Source organism: Heliconius melpomene, chromosome 10 (genome assembly GCF_056956725.1).
Source record: "Heliconius melpomene rosina isolate 202511_hmr_F chromosome 10, ASM5695672v1, whole genome shotgun sequence".
NCBI classification, from domain to species: domain Eukaryota; kingdom Metazoa; phylum Arthropoda; class Insecta; order Lepidoptera; family Nymphalidae; genus Heliconius; species Heliconius melpomene.
This window is the reverse complement of record NC_140398.1, coordinates 8,505,905-8,531,530: the sequence shown is the minus strand read 5'-3', so window position 1 is coordinate 8,531,530 and position 25,626 is coordinate 8,505,905. Positions and strand designations below refer to the sequence as shown.

Sequence of the window (25,626 nt, the reverse complement as noted above, 5' to 3'; positions counted from 1 at the left end):
CAGGCTATAATATTACATTACACATATGTACTAATAAATTAAAATACTTTCTAATTTTACATGCAATTTATTCTGCCATGTTAATAACAAGCGTCGTTACTAAGCACCGGTTTGCAAAGTTTCTTTGCTGTTTTAAGCCACCCAAAATGAACTTATATTTTGATATTCATCCTTATAAAAATAAATATATTATATAATATTTTATAAATATTCTTATAGTTCAAGCAGGCGTAGCCGCGTCCGGGTCCACTAGTTGTAAATAAAAGTAAAACTTGAGACCGTCGTGGCGCAGTGGTAAATGTGTGTAACTGCGACGGTTATGGGGTCGAACCCCAATGAATAATTATTTATTAATATTTTCATTTCTTCGCTCTAGTAACAAACTCAACACTCAATGCCTCGAAAATTCGGCGGAAAGTAGAGAACGGAGTGTCCTAACACTAGGTTCCCTCTGCCTACCCTGTTAAATGCGAGATACAGCGTGAATAATAAATAATACTATTGCCAGGATATATGCACTAGATACCTAGTCTAAATTAGCTAAACGTAAATAAAGCACATTCTTACTCGTTATATTAATACTAATATTACCTATATTAGTTTCATTTACACAAACAATATTCAAATGTAATCTGACAAAGCTTTGTTGCTAATTTTAACGTTAAAATGGAAATTAATGTAAATACATACAAGCACTGTACTTCAATTAAGTAAGTACGGACCAATTACGTATGTGGCGTAAGTATAATTAACTTTCGTGTTCGATCCAATATTAATTACTTACTTTAAAGACGACAAAGAAAATTTTCCATAAGCGAGTTACTTTGCCTATACGTCTGTAAATTAGCGATACTATGTTTCATTTCATTACTTCTGTATAAATTTAAAGCAAAAACGAATTTTTTTACATCAGTGACACTAATCAAATGAATAAATATCTCGCAAAAAACCAAAGTAATATCGTTACAGTACCTTAAAAAGGAAAATGGATGGCTAATGTTATAAAAAATAATATACATCAACTGCCGCGCTAATGTGTCTAAATTTTAGGGGTGAAATGTAAATCAAGTAACTTTCAGCTTTACATCTTAATAAAGATAATATAATTTACGATTATTACATTGAAATTATAATGAGTTTAAAACAAACATTAGCTCGAACGTGCTCAAGTATGTGCATATACGTAATGAGATTAAACTGCTTGTAGCCATGTTTGTTTGCTTATCTTTTGTAAGATTAGCTTTTAATAAATATAATATAGTTAGGTTACAGAAGAGTACGTACTAGCGAGGGTGTTACGGTGAGAATTAAGAAAACATGCTTAATTGGCTTGGGCACGTCGAACGAATGTATGGCGAAATAATGACAAAATGGATTTATGAACGAAAAGTGAGCGGTAAGACAGGTTCAAAGATACTAGAGAAAGGTTATAAGCTTAAGGATCCTCCTGAGGGCATGCATGTAAACGTTGATGACAGTGTACGAGGCGAAAGAGGTATGCAGAAACCATAGCGTAGACTAGCGGACGCGCGCAGCTTCGCATGCTTATTTAGGGGTGAATTCTAATAAACCATGAAACATGTGTTCAATGAAATATTTTTAAGAGCCTGAATTTCAAATTTTATAAAAATCGGTGTCGATTTAAATTTTTTTCCATACAAACTTTCAACCTTATTTCCCCCTTTTAGGATTAAAACTTTTCAAAATCCCTTCTTAGTGGATGTCCAGATTACGAAAGTAAACATCTGTCCAAGTTTCATGTTTCTACGCACAGCGGTTACGGCTGTGCGTGCGTCTTACCTCAGTCAGTGAGGACAAGTCCTTTTATATATATAGATTTCGATATTCATGCTCTGTCCAAAGATATGGACCGATCAACCCTTTTTAAACTTCAACTACAATTCAAACATATTGATTTTTCTCGAACGAAATTGATCTGAAAAGTTCCATATAGATGGAATGGAGGCACTCAAAGTGATCGTTAAATATAAAGAAGATATGACATCGGATCCTCATACAAAACTATCTGAAATGGGCAAGTTAAGCTTCGATACGAGTAAGACTTTACGAAAGATATAATATTCATATAAATTTATTTTATTATTATTTTATAGTAATTTTTATCGTATTACCTATTAAGTTTTTAATATATACCTCATATCATTTTTATATTTTATCCTCTTCGCTCTGGTAAGACAAAGTACGTCGTTGAATTACGCAACTCAACCAGCACTGTCTCAAATTCGAGAAGAAACTGAAGAACGCAATTGTTCAATTACGTCTAAATGAAATCGATTTTTTAATTATTTTGCGTAGATATATTAAAATCTGTTTTCAGAAAAAGAACAATTCTACTTTCTTTTCATTAACACATAACAATTAAGACCACCAAAATGGAATTATTGGACAAATTGAACCACATAATACAAATTTAGTATCGACAGTTAACTAATTAAGTACACGCTCGTGTTGTCGCATTAGTCTCCAAGTCAGTAATTAAGACAAGCCGCCCGAGTCTAACGTCTACAAGTACACGAGTACACGATGTTAATCATGTTACGCGCACTAAAACACTAGCGCTGGCACTATGGAAATTAAACTCATGCTTTGTATAACAATATAGCAGAATTTGGCACATTATTTATCGTTATGTGATAAATTAATAAGGAAGAGGAATAAAAATGTTATTTATAAATATTATCATTTCTACGCTGTGACAGCAAGGCAAAAGCTCGGCGTTGAGTTCGGCGTCGATAACCCACGGTTAAAGTTGCCTACTTTGCTATGTGTGGGATACAGAGTAAAGCTGATAAAAAATAATATTTAATTATATTTCAGAGTACTTTAATGTGAACGGAGTTATTTTTCATTTATTATCTAATATACTTTAAGGTTACGTAGGTAACACAAGTTTAATTATCTTGCATAATTAAAAAAAACGGTCATATTTCACCTTTAAAACTACAGTAATTGAATGTAAAAGTTTGCTAATTCGATATTCTATTTGAACCAGAAGTGTATTGTGAAAGTTAGTGTCAGTTGACCTAAGTTCTAAGTTAGGGAGTTTAGTGCAACTAACTCAATACCAAACTGACACAAATAGGAGCAATGCTCCAGAGGAGTTTACAAGCGCATCGGCTGATAACTCTTGCACTTTTGTAAGATAACGTGATTGCCTTGTACAAAAGAATTTACTTTAAAACAGGTGTTTAAATAAACATAACAAATAAATATGCCGAAAATATACTACTCATTCAAAACAAAAGAAATCATTTTCTAAATAAAAAGCGTGAATCTTATTTGAATTTGTAACTGGATTCAAATAAATATGTGAAAGTATTGTAAATACAGATATATTTTTTATTTTTCACGCTTTTTCCTCCGTAGAATGGTAGACAGAGAGACAGAGATAAACTCCATTCGTAGCTTTCTGCGCGGCAGCTTTTGCTTTCATTACTTCGAGTGGGAATCGAACCAATAGCCGCCACTTATACAATCAGACGTCGACCTACTGCGCTACGCAGTAGCTATACCTAGATATGCTTATTTAACTATTTATATTTTATAATAGTAATTGTTGAAAGAGCCAAGCGATATCTAAATGTTATAGGGAATAAGTTTAAAAATAAGTCAAAAACTTATAATTGATGTACCTACAGCTGGCTGTTTTTGTAGGACGGCATGCAGCTGATGATTTTTTATTTGGATTCTTGGGTTAAAGATAATTTTAGAACTGTAAATTTGGAACTTCTACAAAAAATTCTAAGAATGAAAAATATACATGTAAATTATTATTGCCTTTAATGAGGTGTGACTGTAAATCCGATGGTTGTGGGTTCATTGCCCACTTGGCGCACACATTGATAAATTATTTTCTTTTTTCGGCTGTGATAAAATAAACTGCAACGTTGGATCAAACAAATGCAGTATAGCGAATATCGAGGCAGTTAACGGAGTGTCTCAACACCATGTTCTAGTGCCCTGCTCTATTATATACAGGATAGAGCTATAAACCAAAAATTATAATAGAAGATATAGATATAATAACTGTAGATATTGATAGGTTTTAATGCCTATTGGCCAATTTAAAGTTAAGTGGCTGGGTAAGTATTAGTCGGTCTTATTATAATGAGAAAGTTATTAGAGAATTATGTTTATAAACATTAACTATATGTCCAATCTCTTAATTCAAAGTTACTGAGTTTGTTAATACCTTTTAAAACATTACCAGCTTAAGATAAGTTTAGTGTTTCAATTGTTAAACATCACAAACGACGCCACGCGGATTGAATTACGGAAGTTGCCGACGTCCCTTCCTCTCTTCCTGTGAAGCCACACTCCTTTTAAGACATGACAAATGCATTTAAAAAGTTTATTAGATCTACATAAATAGAAATATTTATACTAACTTAATACAAATGAATATTATGCTCTGCAAAAATATTATTTAACATAGCACTGTGTATGTTTCGAAAGAATAAAAATAATATTATTTTTTTTATTTAAGGTGTCGCCCTACGAGAAGCTCGCTGACCTAGATAAATTTCTCCAGATAGGTCAAGCTGACTGATATATACAAATGTGTTAAAAAGAAATTATTTTGCGATAAATTGTAACAAGGTAAAAGTACATGAATAATATTTTTTTAGAATGTATTACAAGATATATTCGAAAAAATATTGGAAATATTTATTTTAGGCAGAAAAAATATGTCTTACACAATAAAACATTCGTTTAATATTCACAAGTTATATAATATAAATGATAAAAGCTCGTATGTTATGATAAATATGTCTCGTGTAGAGATTTAAATAGCCCAGAAAAATCCCACTGGAAAATGGTAATTCTGGGTACTAAAAACAGGCTTACTAGGCAGTTTGTAGGAGAGTGTTGGCTGACAACAGAATGGCGCCAAAGGAAAAGAAATTTTGTTTCTTGGAAATTTTGGAGCAATTTCGAAGTAAAAACAACAACGACTCAAAATATTTTGCTCGAGCTTATAACAAAACGTTCACGAAAAGTTTTTATGCTTGTTATAGAAGCTTCTTACAGTGGAAGGCGTATCACTTGCGTAAATTTGTACATTAGCGTCGCTGGCGCAAAAAAACAACCTCAATTTTTGTATTTTATATAAGGAGTAAAAAGAAAAAAATACAAATTAAAATATTATGTATTAGATTACTTCACTGAAATACAAAGTTACTATTTAACTGTTTAAATATTTAATAAAATATCAACAAATATAGAATTTAAAAGGAAGTGCTTAGTGCTAAGAACACAGAGTGTTGCCTATGACATACAAACCTATTAAATTATATAAAAATGTAATATAGAAAATATAGTATTGTTATCACAAATTAATATTCTACCACGATACCCTCAAATTTGCATGTGAATATGTGAATATTGCGTCGATAGAATTCCAGTTCAGTTTTTAATAGTTAACCCCAGGTAGCGTAAAGCGTCTAGACGTGAGCATGTTCAGAATTCGAATTCCGCCACTTTGATACCAATAAAGCTCACATGTTGGACATGGCTTACAGAGCACTTGAAATATTTGCATCTTTTGTATAATTTTTTTCCATATATCTTTAACATTTAACTGGAAAAGAAAATGTAGAGCTAGGACTTCATCAAAATTACTAAGCAAGACACTTATTATTTTCCTTTCCGATTCTGATAAAAGAAAATGTGAAGTAGATATTAGTCACTCAACACACAATATTTCGAATTGGAACGGAAAGTGGAAAACGGTGGGTGTTGACACTAAATTATTTGCTTAACCTGCTAATGCGGGGTACAGGGTTAAGAGATACAGTGAACCCTATATGTAGTTATATCATTGCGGTCACGTATACAGTCCGCACGTCTACTCAGAACAAATATGGAATTACTCTACCAAATCAATTATCTTTTCCACTCTAAAATTGAATATTCAATATTTTCGATCAATTGAACGCTCTCGGCGGAAAGCTCGTCAACGAAAGTGTTCGCGGAAAACTTTCTCAACTCGGGTAATTATAGACCAGCATAGCTGTTCAGTTGCGAAATATTCTAAAATATTCATTATAATATCAATGTTTAAAAGATACACTGTTTATTTTGTTATTGTCTGTATTTTTTATTTATTTCTTTATCTATTGTCTTGGAAGCCATTCAAGCACGGATTTTAGTCCTGCTACGTGTAAATTTATGTGCTATGCTAAATAACTATTCTTTTCCGAATAAGATAATAAAAATAAAAATAACACAATATATCATTAAATTAAATGTTTGTCTAAGAATAAATACGTGGCTGGCAAGTCTGAAAACGTTCTGCACTAGTTTCCTAATTGCGATTTCAGCAAGTCAAAGCGACAATTTTTAGAATTTCTGTATGATTTTTTTGCACATCACTCTGGAGAGGCTCTAAGCTGAGGCTTTCACTAGAAAATATTCACTGGATTCATAAATGTCAGAACAAAAGCAAGATTTACGTTTAGCATTTAGGTTTGTACAGGTGAATGTATCTCGATTTTCCACATGGAAATACATGGAAACACACTACATATTTCTTATTAGGTACTTTTAACTATAATACCTTACTATATTACGAAATCTATAAATCAGTAATAGCTGTATAATCATGAAACTTGACAGTGATACGTAGTTTAGCTTACAATCATTGTGCTAAACTGATGATGGAGCCAGGACCTGAATAGTGGAACTCTTCAAGCTTTACTAATAAACCTCTCGAGTTTAAGCTTGTATAATCTATAGCTCCAAGCACAGCGTAGCGTGCGTGATAAAAGTAAAATAAAAGTTTATTTGTAATTTTTATTTATGTGAAGACCTTTTGTTAGGACAATATTTTCCACTTTCAGCCCAATTTGAAGACATTATAAATTTAACTACAAACGAATGTACACTTGGAGAAACCCCTGAGTGGCACTGAAGTCACAACTAGACATTTTTTCACCCCACCAATCAGTTATATGTTATAACATTTCTGTTTTACCTAAAATACTTACAATATAGAAGTAATTTTCTGTATATTCAGTACATCACAAGACAAGTAGGTATACGGCTATGTTTCGCAAAGGACTCATTAACAATTTAACTCTATAAAGCAGTCATAATCCAGTGGGACGTTGTATCGTGTTAATTGCCAAAATGTATAAGAGCACTAGCTGAATATGCTAATAAAAGGATATGATATTTAACAAAAAAAATATAGTAACTATTTCTCTCATATTGACAACAAATATAATTGTACACGCCACTGTGATTGAGAAGGAACAAAATGTGTTGATTTCTGCCTCTTAACATTTATTGTCTAAGATTCAGGCGGAGAGCTAAGAACAGTGTTTTGGCACTAGGTTTCCTATGCCTACTCTTCTACGAAAGAAAAGGCGTGAAGATGTTTATCCATATTTAGACATCTACTAAGTATCTCAAATACATGAACGTGGAAGTCTTCGTTTAAATAAGTTTTGATTATAGATTGTATCATTATTGACTTTTGTTTCTAATATATACTCAGTAATTATTATTAGGAGAATTTATTATTTAAAACAAATCGTGTTGAAATTCACCACTCAACATGCAATGTCTCGAAAATTGGGCGGAGGGTGGGAAACAGAGTTTCATAGCACTAGGTTCCCTCTACCTACCCTGCCATATTCAGGGTATAACTTATTAAAATACTAATTAGTATAATAATTTAATAATTTATTTGAAAGCATCAATGACCTATATACCTGCATACATAAAAGAGATTTAGGAAGCGGCGAGCGAGCAATGTTAAAACCCGCCCTCCCCTGGGGTATTGCTTTGAATGTAAATAAGGCAATACGTTCGATACAACGCTGTTATTTTCACTAACTTTTTTTTTTAAATTTTGAAAAAAATGTTGAAATTTTTATCACCATGTTTTTTTAGCTTTTAGTGTTTCTATGCATATGTGTAACAAAAGTATATAATCATTATATGACGAAATATAACATCGAGTAAGGTATTATATTGTATAATTAATTTATAAGAGTACCTATAAGATATATTATATGAAAGTTATATATTTTGTAATATATTAAATGGTCGACATAAAACTTCGACGTCACAGGAGGCACTCAACTCAAAAGCTTCTAGAAAACACTCGTTAATCAATTAACAAGCGTGACCTCAAAAGTTTCGACAAGTTCATGTGGTGGAGTCCCAACGCTTGAGTATAAACTAATTATAGAATTTTGTTACAAGACAAACTACAAATACAGTCTTTCTAAAAAAAATGTTTAATTAATGATAATAATAAGAAACTAACAAACGCGATTATCTGTTATTATAACTATTAAAAGTTTATCTTGCCTATTTAAAATATTCAATTTTAATTATAACAGTAATATAAATAGGACTTGGTTACAACTGAATAATTGTTGTAAAGTTTAATACAATTTATTTATATATATATAAAAAAAACTTAATTTGCGCTTTTTTTTCCGTCCTGCGGAAGAGTTTTCCTCGACTTTATCGTATTTACCGTCAGTTAGATTAATGGCGCCTGAGAACGGATCTGTTATTGCCAACCGTTGTAATCGAATGCCTCGTGAAGGTATTCTAGCTATCGAGATTCAAATTTCATTATATCTATTAGTCTTATTTTTAGAAAATTTACATTTTTTTATAAATAACAAAAAAATTAAAGCACAATTTTTAAATATAAAATAATATGCCTAGCTAATTATAAAATCCCGATAAACCGCAAGAGTAATCATAGATAATAAAAAAAACTTCACAGCGTTCAGCGTTCTTCATCTTAATTTTTTCTAACTAATTAGGTCAACGTTAACGCCAGGACTGTCGGCTTAATGACTTAATATATTCTGATCAGTAATATCGATCTAACACACCTTAATTAAGTGATCAAATTATTTATTAAAGGTAATGAAACAAAAAAAACATTGTTTTTTCTATTATAGTTAGAAATAATTAAGAAATTAATCCAATTTGAAAATGTATTCTATAAAAATACCAATAACTATTACAGATAAACTAATTTAAAAAAAAAACCTTTTTTTTTTAAACACGTAGACTCGCCGGCAGTAGAGTTCAAGTGAAACCCACGTGTGACGCATGTGCTTTGAAAAAATAATTAACCACTTTCATCACTTCGGCGCGGATAGAACGAAGTTTCAGTATTATAACCCATACGTATAAGTAATAAAAACTAATATTTTACAACGGCGTTACGGTACACCATCATGTTAGTAAAAGGCGCTACAAGAAACTTGAAAATTGCTTAATGAAAATATTTTATGCGTTGCCCTAGCTTGAGCGTATTTATTAATTATGAATTCCAAATGGTTATTTTTAATTAATATGAAACATATATAAGCTAAATTGGGCGAAGAGTAGAATATATGTAGAGTACCAACACCATACTTGTACTAAATACTTTTATAAAACATTATTTAATTGTTATAATATTTAATATCCAAATATTTCTGGTTCGCGTGTTAGAGATTCTGCAGTGAGTGTCAACCAGCTGTGCACATTAGAATTCAGCATGCAGTAATAATTATTTCCCATTTCAAAAGCCCTAGTCGGTCGCATAAATCAAATGTTTTGAACGACGAACAAACAAGTTTTAATTATTTACGCTAACAATCGTAGTTATACTAAACGTTTATTGTTTTTCCATATTTATAAATAGTAATTGTGTATTTTGGAGGAAATATTAAACAAATAAAGCTCCATGCCCATTAACGTTGTAAAAGTTTTTTTTATTACATTTATTATCACTTTTTAATAGTAAATGTAATAAAAAAAACGAGGCCTACGGCAACGGTCGTGGCGCAACAGCACAAGGGTGTGATTGTAAACGCGACAGGATGTGGTTTCGATTCCCACTCGAAGAAATTAAAAATTTAATACTTTTATTTTCTCGCTCTGATAATGGGGCAAAGACCGGCGTGAAATACTATCACTCAACACGTAATGCACCCAGTATTAAGGTAGGGATCGGAAGTGTCTTAAAGGGAACAGAAGTGTCAACACTAAGTGCCCTATGTGCGTTACTTAGACAAGGATATTTTTATGCATCTCTGCCCATTTTTCATGGTAAACAGATAAAATCTAAACATTCCTCTACATTTTAATATCAGGAAAGTCCAAAAATTTTACTGTTTACTCTATCCAATATTTTACTCTATGTCGTATATGGTATATCAGGGTAAACAGAGACAGCCTAGCAGCGAAAAGTGGACAATGAAGTGTCATTAAGGCACTTTGATGACACCCCGTTCTCCAATTCGCGCTTTCATATTCCCATTTAATGCTGAGCGCCGGAATCAACGCTACACTTTATCTATTAGAGAGGGAAAAGAAAAGAATTCATCCCTTCGAGTGGAGTGGAGGTCACACCGGCATCCATCACATATGCAGTTAAAACATAAATATTTCTAGTTATATTTGAAAATGACAATTAATTATTAAAATACTTATGCATATGTATGTATGTTGCAATGGCAGCCGGTGACATTAAGCAATAAGCAGTATAGTAGGTATTAATCATGGCGTTGTTCAAACGCGCCGCTCAGCTCGGACGTTACGCATTTGACGTACAATATTATAAGCATTGTTAGAATTATAACAGACGTACTCGTATATGAAGATAATTACACTGAAATGTGAATTAAGAGTTGCTATTATTTTCTATATTACTCCATAGCGGTGTTACAGATTAAATTGAAGTAAGCGTGGGTTCAATTTTATACGGAATGAACGTTTATTAATAAGTATTTCACCTAATGCTTTATACTTAATGAACGATCTTGATTTCGTATTTAAAGAGGGTCGAAATTTATCTAAAGGTCTATGTACAGCAAAACGGAGAGATAAGTCACTACTTATAGAGCAGAGTAGCAATGCAAAAATAGTACAAAAATATTTTTTAATGAATTCCATTTTGATGAAATATCTGGTAAAATAATTTAAGAAAACTCACATAAAATATGGTTGGAAATAAAGTTTGAGTGTAATATCTGAGAATTTATTACACAGCGCAGCGGTAGAGTTAAGCTGCATAATCAACACCGCGAACGTTATACTTGTCCGAATGCAGCGGTGACATGTGCAACGTACATGTACATGTACATGTCCTTGCGTACTTATGTATGTACCTACATGTATCTACCCTGCAACGCTACCCTGCAATTACAGTAATAATGCACATTTTACAATTATCTAACAATAAAGTTTGTTTCATTATTATATGATATGCACGTAATTTTACGACAATTATAGATATTGATTTGATATTTTACACAAAAACTACTATTATAATTTAATTTAAATATTGCGTACACGTTTTCGAAAAAAAAAACACATTTAGTTATTTTGACGTTGACAGCTGTCAATTTTGTTTCATTCTAATAATATATTCTTTATTTAAGTCAAAGCGAAAGAAACACGTTCCACACGTAACAAACGTGTTTACGTGTTTTAACTTAAATTGAAAAGAGCTTAAATATCGTCTGACGTAAATGGGTTAACTTCCAGAAGTTTCATTGAAAAATTCCATTATACGGTAAGTGGTAACGATTTGCGAGCTTATCTTGTTATCCCCTAACAAATGGATTAAGATTCAATACACGTCTGTCTCGTTACAGCGTTTAGGATGCGTCCTAATATACCACATGTACCAGAACAATTCTTTATGGTGGATAAGGGTAATGATGATATAAAGTACTAAGCTCTCTTCCGCTTCACCCAAAATAGAAATAAGCTACGCATTTTATAAGCATTAGTTGTGACAAGTTTATGTAACGTGACAAAAACAAGTAAATTATATTGAAAGGATGGCAAACAACGATGTTCAGAGTGGATGCTCCCCGCTAACCTGATTTGGACAATGGATGGATGGTACCTGGAAGTACTTTGTCGTAACACTTGGGTAAATATGGCATAGACTTAAAATATTTTTCTTAGAATACATAGAATAGATATCTAAATTTTAAAATGGAAGCTACCTCATTATTATTTCGCTATAAAGCATTCATTAGATAAAATAAGATAAGATCCCCAAAAGTTTAAGTAATTTTTCTGATTTTTTTTTGAAAAACAGACACCTAATTGTTAATGCAAATACTTATATATAAAATTAAACCTTTAATCAATTTCCTTGTATCGCTATAATGACTATACTCATTACTTCCCACAACGTACGCCTATCGTACATATACGAGTACAATCTACACATATGGCCCAAAGTGGGGCGTGAGAAAGTTCGCTAATCTGTTGCATACGAGATCTTATTTATAATTCACGCGATTACCGCCATTAAAACTTACACTCCTAAAGGATATGCTATACTTCACATGGACATCGCAGATGTGTGCTCAGTTTCATATAAAACTGAGAGACATACGTTTCTGGGAACTCCTTAATTAATATAGTAACAGGACTAACAGGCGGCAAGTACGCCTGAAATTTTAATTAATGATAAACATTCCACCAGGACCTTTGTTTTATTTTGTTTATGAGCGTGTGATAAAGTTGTTTTCACGATACGCTAGATGGAGAAACAGAACCGAATGTCGCGTACACGTGACGTAATTTCTTTACCGTTTTTTTTTTTGTATATTCTTTTATATATTTTTATTTTTTTATACTTTTTCAGCTTCACAAAACTTTACATGAACTCTGTCTGTCTCTTTTAATTAAGTTTTATTTTTTTATCAGATTTATGCTGTTTTCCGCATGTAACAGGATGATCGAGAGCTCCTGGTGTTAAGACACTTCGCTCCCCATTTTTCACCGAATTTTGAAGCATTGCCTGTTGTGTGGCAAAATTCAACGCCGCCCTTTGCTTCGACACCAGAGCGAAGAAATGGAAATATAAGTGGGGATCGAACTCACATCCAGTCATTACGTACCAGAACCGAACCTGTTACGTATTTAATATAACTTTCAAAAAAAGAGTATTTTTATTATACAAGTCGAAATCAATCCTCAAATATTATATTTTGGTACAAAAAGTCTTCGCCTCCGCCTTTAAGCCTCTTCTGATTACCTAACAGACAGTTTTATTGTAACAAATTAGCGCGATAAATAGCAATGTTGTACATCCATTTGAAACAACGTTTAAGCGAGAATTTCTGGGAACGTACTTCATTTGGAGAGACAGAAAATATACGAGAAATTATTGTTACTTCGACTATTTATCTTAATTTAACAAACATACTAAAAGTTTCTAACATGGTTTTGTATAATAATGTTTACCTAAGTACTTGGTATATGCATAATCAAGTAAGATTTAAAGCCGTTATAGCGTAGCAGCACAGTGTCTGAATGTAAACGTTGCGTTGTCGATTCAATTTCAACACTAAGGATCGATTTATTTTTATTTTTCGCAAGTGTAAAAAGACGACGAAAAAGACGTTGAGTTGCGCCACTCTCGCCGTCTTGAAATTTAAGCGGAAAGTGTAGAACGGAGTGCCTTAACGTCGTTAATGTTGTACCTTCTCTATCTACTCTGCTACGTGAAGCTAACAAAACAAACAAAAGGTTTAATAAGTACTTATTGCTGTAATTAATGCTTGTAAAAGTAATAATGAGGAAAAATATGAGCTTGACACAAATATAAAAATCATCCTCATCATCAACTCCGTGACACACATTTATTTAACACAGAAACACGACCCTTTAATTAAAATCATACAGTAAAAGTTCAGACATCTTTAAAAAAGCATACGAAAGTTAATCAGATATTTCATTAATTTAATGAGGATATACGTACTATATGATACTTACGTTATTTTATATTGCTGATATAATAATCTTGACGCCTTCGTAGCGCAGCTGTACAACGTCTGTTTGAAAACGCGATGGTTGTTACAGGTTCGATTCCCATTTGGAGAAATAAATTATTTTCATTCCCTCGCACTGGTAAGAAGAATAAACGCGGCGTTGAGTTACGCCACTGAACACGCAATCTTTTTCAAATTGGACGGAAAGTGGGGACCAGATTATTTAACGTTAGGATATATAGGATACATCGTAATAGAAAACAAAACACTGTTTATGTGTAATAGTTCTAAAACCGCACTATGACTAAAATAATCAGGAAAGGCAATACAGTTTCAAACCCATGTGCAACCAAGCACCCCCTACCACAAGATCTACATAAATGATAATGATACAGTTTTGTTTTAATTATAAAAAACTTTATAATTTAGATTACTAAAGAGAAGACTTATATGGAACCAGAACTCAAATATAAACTAGTTTATAGATATAGTAAGCTGTGGATAAAATTGATTACACAGTAAGGCTGTTAACTAAGTATAACAACTAAGATTTGACTTAGATGTGTTTCAGCAATCCTGATATGGTAATCCGAGTCGAGTATTCCAAACTAAATGAAACAACAAACTGATTTGCCTCTAACAAATTATAAATTTAAATTCCAGTTTAAAAAAGAAAAAAAGCGGCGTTGAGTTCTGCCACTCAACACGCAATGCCTCTAGAATTCGGCAGAAAGTGGGGAACGGAGTATCTTAACACTATGTTCCCTCTGCGTACTGCTGTGGGCGGGATACAGCGTGAAATTGATTTTAAAAGAAATAAATGTTCTTTTCTACAAGTAATACGACGTAGCGCGTAGGCAAAGCGATAATCAGTTAATAATATATACCTATATATACCTGTAAAAAGTCAGTCTTGGCACTTCCAGTGTGGGAATGTTAGCTATTCTGTTAACAGGTACCACGTTGTGTTCAGAAACACCTACGTACGTTCATACATGGACAAGTTATACATCCGCAATATTCGGCCCACGAGCTTTTCGACATATGAAAAATAAAATATGATAGCTTTTAATTATAAAAGAGTTCGAATTTATTTTGAATATTTTAATAATAGAAACATATTTTTCTTTATTTATATGTATTTTCAATTATTCTACAACGAAAATCGCAATTTTTTTTCGCAGTGATCGAATCCGCTGCGTATTAAATTTACCTATTTGGATTAATGGAGATTTATGGATAGTGTGCCGCGATGTGGCATGGGGGAATGCTTGTGGGTTCGAGTCATTCTGGAGTGAAAGAACTATTTAGATTTCTTCTTTTTCGGTGAGCCTAGAAAATAATGTCTTGAATCTGGATTTTTGTCTCTACCCTGCTGTATAATTGCATGATGCGGTAGTTGATGCCTGCAGTAGATAAGTTGCGAAACCTAACGCCCACGTTTTTTGTGACTATTTATAAAATAGATACTTTAATTTCAACCCGTAAGCCTGAAATCGCAATTATTTTAATTTTTCAATCCATGTATGTAAAGACAAGTTCGTGACAACATTTTTAGCTTTTTTGAATTTAATTTCAAATGATATTTTAGCCATAACATAAAAACATTCACAAATTAGCAGTCGAAATGCAAACTACCTGTCCAATTCATCACAAATATTTAATAGCTTTGTTATAAAATTAATTGTATGACCAAAATTTGACCTAATTATGAAATCAATATCAAAAACTAAGTAAGACTTAGACCAATTATAGAAGATATTGAAATGAAATATGCATCGTATTCTTATGTATAGACACGGCGAGCTTTAGATAAGCTTCCGCCTGAATTCATGTTTCGATAACTGATAAATAAAAAACGTCAAAAAAACTTGTCAATTTGAATATACAACACGGGATCGGGTAAAGCTTTATTTAGTGTTACAGAATATTAAAAAAATTTCGTGTTTATTTTTTTACAGCAAATATTGAATTTACCTTTAAAAAACTTTTTTCCCGTAGGCATTCGCAGTGGTATTCTATTTAGAAAAAAAATGTGTTGAGTGGGAGAACTCTCTAAATAATTCATTCCGAATGAGAATCGAACCTACAACCGATAGAGTCAGACGTTGTACCTTTGCACCACGACGATGATGACGACATACATTTACTTTATTCAGTTTTAAATCAATATCAAAGATACATATGCAATTCACAGTTGACTAAGAAAAGCAAAAGTTTATTAAGATTTATCTAATAACAGAGACAAAAGATATCGACCGACATTAGTGCCAGTTCTCCTTAATTCTGATAAAACAATTGAAGTTAAGAAGCTGGGTTTTAGTGTCTCAAACTAACTGACTGTATTCGAGGACACATAAACTCACTGTAATATGATTTTGAAGTGTTCACTAAAATTACATCACTAAGTTTATGTAGAAAGTCTTATATGGCGCGAGTTGTAATTTACGTTTCGAAGTTTCTTAAGCAAAACTTGAAGTTTATACTCTCATGCAAGATTCTATTATTTCGTCTATTCGCTATAACATTTTATAATCAAAGTTAAAACATATAACAACAATAAGTCGTAGACATATAGTCTAGTTATATAGTTTTCTGTTTATAACTTTCGAGTTGAAATTCGAACAATTGAAATGTCTAAAAGCAGCAATGTTAAAATAAAAACATAGAAAGCTTTTGTTTATAAAAAAGCTACAATAGATAATTCTAAAAACTTTATAGAAAGTAATATTAAAATAAAAAAATTTAATCAGCTTCACGCTGTACTCCGCATACAGGCGGGTAAGCCGAGGGAACCTAATGTTAACCTAAGACACTCCCTTCCTCACTTTCCGCCGAATATTTCGAGGTATTTTAGATTGAATCAGAGCTTAGAAATAAAAATATTAATAAATAATAATTTATTCCCTGGAGTGGGGTCGAACCCACAACCATTGTGTTACATTCACACCCTTGTGGCCCTGCGCTACGACGGTCTCTAGGAAGTAACATTATTCACGAGAAAATAAAAAAATAAATAATAAAATAATTTCACAGCAAATACAAACAAAACTACCTAACAGTAAAAGCGATAACACGTATGTTTAAGCGAAATAGCCTTTAATAGATGACCGGCTCGCAATGGCAATGGCAATGGCCGACAGTCGATACGTACGTAGTAATATATTCAATTCCGCAGGCTCAGGCGGCGCACGCTGCGGTCGATTACTTAACACCTGGCCGGAGACGAACAAAGGACTGATCATATGGTCGCTCTCTGATTTTATATGTTGCTGTTTGTGTTTCGGCCAGTATTTTTTATGTATTGAATTAAATTATTAAATTAAAGTAAGTATTTTTGTGAAAATAAGTAAAGTAAGTATTTTTGTGAAGGATTAAGTAAAGATTTCTTTTTAACATTTATTTTTTTAATTTAATTTCGTTAACTTAAATAAATAAAAGCTAGGAAATTCGTTTTTTTTTCAACACAAAAACTCAAATGTATAAGGTTCTGTAATATATTTTTTTTAATTTTATGTTTTTAATGAGGCAACACATTTAATATGCCGATCCGGCTTTGCCCTATTTAAAAGTTTTACTAGAGAATCAAACTTACTACCCACTGCCTGATGACACTCTACTTAAACATCATAAAATTATAGATATGGGATCAATCGATGCATACATCAGCGAGATAGGTCGCCCACCGTGTATTGCTGCGATATTTTTTTTTCGGAGATCGACAGTGAATGTGTTAAATTGGAAAGCCACAGATTGATTTAAGAGAACTTTTAATCAAATACGTTGTTTTAACACAAGTAAATACTTGTTTTTTACGTCTATTTTCGGTAATATTGTAATATTTATTTACATATGTAAAAATAAGTATTGTTAAAAGAGAATGGATAATTATCAGTAGATTAATTTTTCCGCTTTGTAGGCGGAACGAATGATTGAATCAATTACGAAGAAATAAAATTAGCCTTTAAAAACAATTTTTGTAAATACAAAGCGAATTTATTTGTAGATTGTGTATAATTGATGAAAAACAAAAGGTATTTAATAACTGAACATAGTATAATCGAGCGCGGAAGTTTTTGTACTGTTTCATATTAAACGTGCAAATGAAAACATGTTGTTTGTGATTTAAAATTTAAACGACTCGAACAATTTACTATAACTGTTTTCAAACCACTGAATAAGTATGTGTAACCGAGTTACGTATATTGACTATGCAAAGAACTTTTCTAGCTTCTCGCTTTTTACCTCGCAAAGTAACCAAAGAAGACGCTACGGCCTCTCCATACACCTCTTTCGCCTCGTCCACTGTTATTAACATCTTCATACATGCCATTCGAAGGGTCTTTGTGCATATTACGTGACCTTCCTCCAGTATCATTGATACTATTTGAACAACAATAACAAAAATAAACAATAACAACATAAACATTTTGAACTTTATAGCAATTTACTGCATCTAATATTTGATTGTATTATTCGTTGTTTACGTATAAGAAAAATCAACAACGCCGCAAAATCCAATTTAGAGCTTAGAATCAATATTCTTGAATTTCTATATTCTGAGTTCTTTCATTCGCAAAATAGCACATACTTTTAATTAAAATGTGTCATCAGCACATGTTAACTTACTCACTTTATTTCAAAAGGTACAAATACATATATCTAAGCTCAGATATCGGAACGTGCGTTTTGTATATTCGCAAAGGTAATGCACAGCTTTTTTATATTTTAATATTTAGTAGACGCGAAAAAATTGTGTTATACAATAAAAAAATGTTTTAATTCTCATATTAATTTTCTTTTCTTTAAAACTTAATAGACACCTGTCATTATACAAGACGTACTAATTATGAATATTTTATGGAAAAAAGTAAATAGGATAAAAAAGGAACTTTGAGGTTTTCCGCCTTCTTTTCTTCTTGACAGAGTGACGTATTTTTTCATATTTTCCGTACATTGGTTGTTCAATGGAGCAGTAGGCATATCGATCGCCACCCACGTACCTTATAATAAAGGAGTTTGGTCAAAGGATCCCGTTTGAGAGCTTGGAACTGTTATTAATTAGTAACTTATGTGACCGAATATTATATTTTTATAACCTGTACGACTATGAGAACGAAAAAAAATCTAAACTGCCTAAAACTGGCTAGATCGATATACGATCGTAAAATATAAAAAATATTTTTATTCATTACAACATACATATGTATAAATCTAATTGCAAGCTAACAATAAACAATAGCGAGGATTTGTAAAAGCTTTCAACAGGATTTACAATTTAAAAATAACAAAAACTTTTATTCAAGACTCATTTATATTTGGAACAGGTTGAAATTCAAATCCGTAAAATAAAAGCCAAAAGCTCGATGCTTAATCTTCTGTAATGTACACCTTTACAAAGAGACTTAATGGTCTTATCGACTTAATGTCAGTGCAGTGCAGAGGGCACTTCAGCAATGCTTAGTGGCTTAGCTTAGTAATTTACTTGTATGTGATACATCGGGCTGTTAAAACAGTTGTTCTAGAAAATTTCTGATATTTCTGAGGGAAGGAGTTCAATAAAGATAGATACCTAAGCAAAATTATGGAAATACCATAGTAAATAATAACTGCCTGGTTGATATTAGGATTAAAGGTCTATAAAACTTGATTAATTGGTTGCGTTCCCCCAATTTAACACGCAATGCTTCGATAATTCAGCGGGAAGTTAGGAGCGGAAGTGTCTCAATGGGAATGAAATGTCTTAACACTAGGTACATCTTTCCTGCTATGCGCAGGATACAGCGTGACGCTAAAAGAAATATCTTGGCGCTAAATATTATGAGGACACCGTAGCGCAGAAGGACATCTTAAATTGTGAACACAATGATTATGGGTTCAATTTCCACTGAGGTAAATAAATGATTATCATTACCATATATTATTAATTAAAATGATTATCATATATTACGGAGTGCATTTACACTGTAAGGCCATTTATAATATTATATTTAATTATATATTTATCTATGAATGAAAACGGCATCTAAAGATCGACCTCAGATTTCAGAGCGATTTAAAAATACGAGCCTAAAAGTGACATTTTAAATCATTTAACTAAGTAACGTTACTTGTGTGAAAACCCATACTGTTATCTTAACACAAATACAAATTACAGAAGCGCGCCCGCGGCCGTTAATCCAATTTGACTGGAAAGCTAGAGTTTATTAATTCCTTTGTGTTTGTGATAACTTGTGGAATTTATTCGCGTATTATATTGAGACTAATGTTGTACAAACAAGGCCGGTCTCGTTTTATAGAGCCATCGATATATTTTAATTTACAGGATTTCCGCAATCTTCTGCCACTTAACACGCAAGGCCCCTAGAATTCGGCAGAAAGTGGGGAACGGAGTGTCTTAACACTAGGTTTTCTCCGAGATTTGTTCTTTAAAATGTTTTCTTATCATTGCGTCATTACTTTAAGAATTTAGTGTTTGTAAAAGGATAACTGAGAATGGACTTAATTGGTCCTGATGGTATCTAGGACAAAAAGTAAAAAATAAGTACAAGTAAGTTGTAGGTATATACGAATATTTTAAATAATATTTCTATTTTATTATTCATATTCTTTTTATCAAAAACTATTTGAAGTAAGCACTGAAACAAGGAGTGGACACTTGATGTTCGATCGTCGAAAAGTACTCTACCTAAGATGTCCCATTCTACTCTATTGTTTCTAAGCACTCTTATATACTTGTGTAGTCAAATTTCATATTTCTAATATAGAGGTATATAGATAGAAAGAAGTAAATAAGATGAGTGCCATCCAGAAATATGTAGCTAATTTTATTAAGGGATCTCCATTGTGAAGCAGTATCTGATTAATTATACGCGGTGGTCGTGGGTTCAATTTCTTCTCTGGTGAATAAATATTAGATTAAACATTTAAATTTAATACATTAAATATTTTAATTTGTTTGGTCTCGTAATAAAATGCAATAATCCATTTTATTCCTCGGCACACCACAGGATACCCTACTAAATAAAAACAAAAAACGATTGGAAATTATTAAATAAATCATAAATATTTATTTTGTATTACAAACAATATGTATTTTTAAATCTATAAGTGTTTTTATTTGAAATATTAAAAATTTAATATGTTTTATAAAATTTTTGAGATGAAGCAATTTTGTGTATCTTGTTAGAGCTAATGACTTCCGCAGCACATTGCACTGCTGAAAGCTTGGACTAGTTTTGAAACTTCATATATATTTATGTTATGTTAACTAGGTAGTTAGTTCTTATTGTAAACTCTAAAGAATATGTTAGTACACATATCTTCCCATTGTATTGTGGAACAAAGAAAATAATAAACTGTTAATTAATAACCACAGTACTGATTAGAAAATAATTAAAATATGATAGAGAAATAGAAACTACAATATGTTGGAATTGCTACAACGAACATAAAAAATGTAAGTATATATGTATTTTATTATCTGTGTGATGAGGAATAGGAGTGTCAATATCTACGTCAAAGTTCGCTGTTAAGCATATATTCAATTAATATTTCAAATATAGCAGGATTGGCAGCGAAAACCTAGTGCTAAGGTTCTACACTTCTACACTTCTACACTTGCTGCATTGCATGATGAGTGGTGGAACTCTACGCACTTTATCTTCTTTAGCCAAAGCGAGATTATGATAATAATTTATTCCTCCAAGTGGAAATCAAACATATACCTAACGCCTTTATAATCAAACACTATGCTGCTGCGCTGCGACGGTCGCTATTAAACAATAGCATCTTATTTTAGTAATATTATACTGTTTTTAGAACGCCATTGTTGTTTTTATAATAAATAACTAGATAAAATACAAGAGGAGGAATCCCAAGCTATCCTAATGTTCAAAGCTAAGTCTACTTCAAACAGGATATATCTCTGTTGCCAGCTGCAGCTTAATGAACGGACTCGACGATAGAAAAGCGATAGAAAATGTTAGTTTTAGATGTATATATATTTAAAATTTGTTTTGTTTTTTTTTAATACGAGAATACATACAAATATTTCATTCAAATATAAATTTAATAATGTATGTAAACCTATGGTTATTATGATTAGTATAAATATGTAGGCTCATAAATATGAAAAAAAAACGATCGATTAAAGAAGCCATCGTAACGCAGTTATGAAATGCCTTGCTGTATTTCTTTTAGTTCATTGAAGTGTTGAGACACTCCGTTCGTAACTTTCCGCTAATCTTTAAGATATTGCGTGCTAAATAGCGGAGCTGTATTGCGGGTTTCCTCGGCCAGAGCGAGGATGAAAATAAAATAGATATAATCATACCCCCGAATGTGGATCGACCTTACAACCACCGTAACCACCGAGACGTTATCTCACTATGCCAGGAAGGCCTCGTTTTATAACTATTTGAATATTTTGGAATGCTTTAACAAAAGCTCTTCATCAGGAACTGCCACCTATACATATATAAATAAATATACATATATAAATACTATACATATATAAATTACATATGCCATGTAATTTTTATATCAACATCTTCTAACTGCGTAAACAAAAAAAATATATAAAACAAATCTATTAAATATAAACATATTCTAAGTTTAAAAACAAGCTGTCGTTAATAAACTCCCGACTTGAGAAATATATTTAACACACGAAAAATTAATCTCGTCTGATCGATGAATAACACCATATGTTCCTAGAGACGGCCTTTTTTCATTTAAAACTATAATATTTCAAGCTTCTAAGGATATTACAATAGGGTTTATTCTATGCTATAGATTCGTGTGCGGAGTGGAGGGGATACGTGCGTGAATGCAACCTGCACGTGTGCCAACATCTGCTGGGTTCGATGCACTGTCTGAGACCCTTGAGAAGGATTTCGTTGTTATACCACATTGGAAGACCATTTTTTTTACATTTACGCTATATCCCTTATTTAATTGGAAAGGCAGAGAGAACGTAGTGTTAAGACACTTCGTTACCTATTTTCAGCAAAATTTTCGAAACATTCTTATTGTGTTTCGAAATTTAACTATTTAAATAGATATATATAAAACTAATTAAATTTAAGAATGACCAATAAAAATGCTATTATAAATAAACACGCCTCATGGACATAAAAGCTTAATCTAAACTTCTACTATTATTAAAGTGGATATTGTCATGGGGTACTGTTTTAGAATGTTATCTTTGTGGATAACATTATACAATGACCTTTCTGTCACTCACAGATGAGAAGATAGAGTACACTAATAGTGTACGAGTAAAGTATAACAATATAGAGTATAAGAGAAATGTATGGACACTTAATTACAATCAAAAATATTAAGTTTTAATTATAAAAATAAAAAGAACGATCAAGTTAGGTAAAAAATGTAATAAAAATTATTATTATTATATTATTTCATTTCGGTAAATTTTCAAATACAATCCTCCTCTCACAAAGTGTGGCTAATTTAATTATAATATTAAAGGAACGAGGAAAAGACGAATGGAAATGACTTTAATATTTTTCGGTGGAGACACAAAACGGTAACGAAGTGGAAACAACCAGGAATGGCGCAGTGTTAAACAAGTCTACAGTATCAAACTTCCTGAATTTGAATCCCTTGAGATGCATTTACTAATAGTTTACCTTCGAGTTTGAATGTGTTTTCATTCCTATAATAGCGAAAGGTAATGTTGTTTAGAAACTGTTAAATGCAAGGTATGATAGTAGTTTTCAACTTCGATTTAGCCTTCTCGTTGACTGTAAATGCTAATTTTAAAACAAGTTTTTGCTGCTCATTTTAATACCGGTTAGACTTTTGTTATTTAACTATAGTTATAACAATTAACGTGAATTGTTACTTTAACTTTGTGTATCTAAACCAGATAAATAATAAAATATGGCGAAACAATGACAAATTGAAATAATAAAACAATCTAGGCTTGTATAAAAATAAACAAGTAGTAAAGTTGATCAATACAATAGAAATACATGAATAAATTCTTTGCCCTAGTTATCTACTTCTATATAAATAAAATTTTATGTTTTTTTGGCCAGAAGCATTGTATTTGTTGTAACTTTCGTGCGCCGTTTTAGTTTCCACTAACTGAGTCGTGTTGTTTTACTGCAATAAGTTGAAACTAGCTTCGCTACTTTATTGTATGAAAAGGTCAACTCAGAAACAAGGTGTTTTTGCACCTATCAAGTTTTAATTAAAGCACTATATATATATAGTATACGATATTTTATTTTAAGTTATATTAATATTTAAAATAGCTTATATGATTTTTAATTATTTAGAAAAAAATATATATTATTAAAATATACTGTAAGTAAATATTTTGACTGCACATAATTAATTATCAGTTTAAATCACAAGAACATAATAAAGATATAAAAATAAAGACACGTAACTACAATAATTATTGTACCAACAACAGATCAAAAATATTATATATTTTCTATACCTTTAATCCATACATTTTTTTAAAGCAGCTGTAATACAACAAATACGTGAAAGAATTGCATCCAAGGAGACATTTGGAAAGATTTATGTTACCGACCATACACTTCCTATGACTCATATCTTACGCAGGTAACATTTTTTCTTACAATAGAAGGTAAAGTAGTTACTTTACCTTCCACCAATGGAAGGCTTTTGTTATAAAACATAATGGCACATCTGACAGGTGGTCTTTAACAATAAACGCGTAAACGAGAGGTGCATTATCCCTTACGTAGATTGTATCCTAAAAAAATATATTTTTTAAACTTCTACGTATAACATTTTGAAGTTTACAGTTATGTTTTAAAAGAAGCATATTTTTTGCAATAGCATTAACAGTTCTAGGTACATTCAGTTCAGTAGGTACATTCATACATATATGGTAATTAGGATAAATTACCATATATGTATGAATGTACCTACTATTAATCTTATATTATATTCAACTAAACATTAACTCATAAATTTAGAAGTTCCCATTATATAATTTTAAATAATTTTTAATTAACTACATGTCACCGTTTTCAACACCCATATACCAGTTAACCATAACCGAAAGTTTAATTAACATGAATATAGTTGAATTAGTTTTATAAACAGCTGATAAAATATATTACGAAACAATCGTAGATAAAAATGATCGCAACAGGCAATTAAAAATGATACTACACCTTGTATTTTAAAAACATTATTCATTTATTGGCTTTTATCTGTCAAATGTAATTAAATGTCAATTAATTAATAAATATTAATGTATAGAGAAAGTAATTTGATCCCATTCAGAAACGTGGAACGATGTTTTTCCAATAAAGATAGGTATGTTGATAAGTAAAACTATAAATTATATAGCGAACTATGTGAATAAAGCATAATAATGATGCCACCGCGGTGCATTGGGATCTGGGGCACTATTAAATTGTGAAAATGATGTATGTGGGTTCAACTCGTGGGGTATTTTGGAAAACTTACCTTAACTTACTATACCTACATTATAAAACGTATTTTACATCGCCTCGGCTTGATGTAGCTTTTTTGCTCTTTACCATTGTGAAAGATATTTAATATCCTTTTATCCATATTTTAGTTTGATTCTAGAATCTATGCTTAATAAAGTTTCATTAATAAAAGTTTAAACTTATATAATTATAAGGAAACCGTTTAAATTTCAAATTTAAACTTAAAACATTTAAAAATAAGATTAAACACCAGAAACACTAGCATTATCACTCAACGTAGCATTAGAGTGGAGTTTAAAGAATTGGCCGAGCGTTGCTAAATGTATCTTTATTTTTCAACTTTACGTAAACAAATTTTAACACGGTGATTTTTA

The 25,626-nt window shown here is 31.5% G+C and overlaps 1 protein-coding gene across 2 annotated transcripts in view; it reads right to left on the bottom strand.

Moving 5' to 3' along the window:
• Positions 1 to 25,626, bottom strand: part of bib (MIP channel family protein big brain) — a 63,573-nt gene that overhangs the window by 23,589 nt on the left and 14,358 nt on the right. The gene's annotated exons all lie outside the window — the stretch shown is intronic.